This window comes from Benincasa hispida, chromosome 2 (genome assembly GCF_027475165.1).
Source record: "Benincasa hispida cultivar pf3 chromosome 2, pf3_genome.v1.1, whole genome shotgun sequence".
Lineage (NCBI taxonomy): Eukaryota > Viridiplantae > Streptophyta > Magnoliopsida > Cucurbitales > Cucurbitaceae > Benincasa > Benincasa hispida.
In genome coordinates, this window is record NC_143479.1 from 18,923,072 (window position 1) to 18,927,126 (window position 4,055).

Below are 4,055 nucleotides of genomic sequence, written 5' to 3' on the forward strand. Positions count from 1 at the left end.
TATAATTGGACTATAAACTGATTATTCATTAGAGAGATTAGAAGTACTTAAGGAGTAAGAGGTAATTACAGGGGTAAAACGGTAATGATCAGCTATAACTACGAGCAATTCGTGAAGGGTCGACTTACTGATAATTGTTATATCCATAGACACAGAAATATGTATACAGTGCCAAGAGTGTAGTTGTGGGTCTTTAATGGAGTGACCCACAGTTAATGAATTTTGATTAATTTAATTAAAGACTTTAATTAATTAATCTTGTATCATTGAAGCTTCTGATATGTAAGTCCATTAGGTCCCTCTGCTAGCTCACTAAGGATAAAACAAGAATTAATTTGTTTTTGGATAAATCTAAGTTGTTCAAATTAAATCGGGGAATATGCATTAATTATATGAGATACAATTAATATAACGTGTAAAGATATATTCTAATATAAAGTTAATTTTGAATTAGATTTAAAATTAACTATATACTATGCGAGTATTAATGTTTGAATAAGATCCAAATAACAAATTAATATGAATAAGAGTCACATAATGAAGGAATATATGTTAATTGTATATGTTACAATTAATATAATATATATATAGCTATATTATATTACATAAAGTTAATTTTTTTAATTAGATTCAAAATTAAATTTTATAATATGAAAAAAATAATATATATTTCAATAAGATTCAAATATTAAATAATATAAATGTGATTCTTTTTAAAATTATAACTTAAATATAATATCAATGAGTTTCATATTTAAACTATAGGTTATGAGAGGAAAATACGTTTGAATATTATTCAAATGTAATTTTAATTAAATATATGGTATTTAATTAATTAATATTTGTTTATTCAATTAAATTAAAGAAGATTTAATTTACCTTAGTTGTATTTCTCCCATGGTTAAGGGGAGTTAATGGTGAGTTAAGAAAGTTACAAGTAACTTCCCGTCTCTCTCAAATAGAAAAACGTGATTTTGAAGATATAGAGCACTTTTTAATTCACTTTCACTCTTTGCAAAAATTGCTTGAGAAGGAAAAAATTCCTCAACTCTAAATACATATAATTTTAATTCCTGGACATGAAGGTCCACTTTAATGTGACTGAAGTGAACGGTGCTATGATGGGTGAAGGAAGTCAAGTTGACTTTATTCTAGAATCTCTTTCGAAGAGTTTTCTGCAATTTTGTACTGATGCCTTAATGAATAAAATTGAATACAACTTGACAACTCTGCTTAATGAGCTGCAGGCTTTTCAGACCATGTTGAGAACTAAAGGTCTGGAACCAGAACTAGAAGTAAATGTACCTTCTGCTGAGAAGAGAGGAATGTCCTCCAAGCTTGAAGTTGCCTTGTCTTCGCAAACTAAGACTATTCCAGCGAAGAAAGACAAAGGGAAAGGGGAAAAACCTGCTGGTAAGAAGAGCAAGAAAACCACTGCAGAGAAAGAGAAATGTTTCCATTGCAAAGAGCTAGGGCACTGAAAGAGAAATTGCGTTAAATATCTTGCAAAGAAGAGAGCAGAGAAAGGCAAACAGATTACTTAGATCCTGGAGACCGTTTGCTCAGCTCATCCAGTAGAAGAAGTTGCTGATGAAGATTTAAATTACCTGTTTTTGTTAAATCTTGTAAAGAACCTTTTGTACATATTTTCTGTTATGAATGAAATGTTTTTCCAAAAAATATGTTTGTTCTATCTCATAGCAACTTATGTTAAGAATCAAATTGTTAATAGCCATCAACAAATATTCAGATATTTAAATGGCTAAGATCGAAGTATAATGAATTTAAGATTTCTAGATCTGACTGTTAACAAGAGTTGTTAAGGCAGGTCAGACCATCTTAATCAAAGAGTTGAGAGCATTTCAATGTAGTGGGAGGAAAATGTGTTTCCTAGCCATTATTGAGAAATAGATGAATTCCCCATAAGAAACCTATTTGTATACTAATATGTTTACAATGATTCTCTCGGCTAAAGTGTTTAAGCATCATCTAGTAAGATTAGAAATATCGGAGGTTAATAATCTAGGGCAAGTGAGAGAAATATTAGGTATGAGATACCAAATAGTAAAACCATAGGTATGAGATACCCTAATTTATTGTATTTCTCTATAAAACTTATAAACTCAGTCTTATATATCGGATATATAAGTTACCGCTGGAGTTTTAGTACAAGTGGGATTTTGTAGAGTTTTATATCTTAAAACTCGTGGTTTGTAAACATTTGAACTTATACTTAGAATTCGATAAAGTTGTTGTTGAATATATATATTTTTTTTTAGAAATTCAATAAACCTAAGTCCCTTGACTATTATATGAGTACTTGAACTTTATTTGGAGACTTACAAGTGGATCAGATTCAAGTAAATAGTCAAAATGATTTATAGTATATGAATAAGGTTGGTTACCTTATTCTGGTAACACTATTGGATGCGGCATACTCTGTAGTTGTTACAAAGAGTTGTAAAGTGCTACATAGAAAATGATCCTAATTCGTACATGTTAAGACATGAGGAGTAGGGGTGTCTTGAGCAAATGATTTTTGTGCAAGATCGGACCACGAAACCTGTCACTCTTATTTTATAACGCTGTTTACTGTTTAAGACTAACTATTTCAAAGCGATGACCTTGGTAACTTAACCTTAATCCTGAGCTAACTATGAACTCCTGTTTGTTCGGGATTATCCTTTGATCTGCAAACGGTGAGAGTAAACCAATTGCCTCTGCTCAATAAGCTTACCATTTTGGGGATAAGACCAGATGAATAGCTGGGAACATAGGGTGCAAGAGGGAATTCACTCCTACCCGATTAGGGGTTAGTAGTGAGGTTTTTCCCTCCAAGTGCTGATTCTAGGTCTTGGAGTAGCGAGGTTGTTCCCTTCAAGTGCTGATTCTGGGTCTTAGACAAGAGGCCTCACCCTCTCATTGGCCTGAGATGGATTCGATTTGTTGATTGGATCACAAATCAATTGTTCATTAGGGGATCAGTGAAACTTAAGAAACAAGAGATAATTTTGGGGGTAAAACAAAGATTCGACCCAGCCGTTATTACGAGCAACCTGTGAAGGGTTAACTTACTAATCATGGTTATATCGAGTGGACATAATATATTTATAGTGAAGGGAGTTCAGCTATGGGCTTTAGTAGAATCGCCCATTAGTGAATGAATGGGGGTTAAATCGGTCTAATATGTTTAGCCGATTAATCTCGGATCGTTGAAGCCCATGATCTGTAGGTTCGTGAGGTCCTCTACTAGCTCGTAAATGGGTATGCTTTAAGGTAGCTTGAGAAATTAATTTGAAACGTTCAAATTAAATGGAACAAGAGAATAAATATTTAAATATGATTTAAATATATGAAGATGATTATTACGCAAAAATTAATTTAATATTTGATATTAAATTATTTTTTTAATTAATTTATGAAACTAATTTAATGAAATCAATTTTTGAATCAAAATGATTTAAAGTCATTTTATATTTTAAAAAGAAAATGAAAAAAACATTTTGCATGGATTGCACAAAGTGGAAAAAGGTTTTTCTCCATTATCATCATCTTAATGCTCACACACAAAGCATTTTCTTCTCGACTTTGATTCTCCAAGCATGAGCTGCAAGCCATGCACTCCATCTTTTTGCATGTTGATCTTAATATATAAAGAAGATTGGAGTTGTTGGAGAAGGAGAAGAAAAGAAAACAAAATACAAAATTCGGAGAGAAGAATTTCGGTGAAGAAGAGATTGTCTTCTTCAACTTGCTGCTGCTGTGAGTTTTTCTTGTTTCTCCACATCTTCAAGTTGTTCTTGAGTCCCACAACTCTGCCTAAAGCTCCAAGAGCATAGTAGGGAAGGTTTTGAGGTGGTTCACGTTGATATCAAGTGAAGACAGCGGCTAAACAGACATTTTCTTGGAGAGTTCATCAAAGGTATGTTCTGAAAACCCATTTTTATGAACAGTGTGCTTTAGTTTTTTCCAAATTAGTGAGTTAGAATACTTATGGATCCTTGATACTTCTGTTGCATGTTGTTTAACTCTTACAATGTCAATTTTTAATTAGT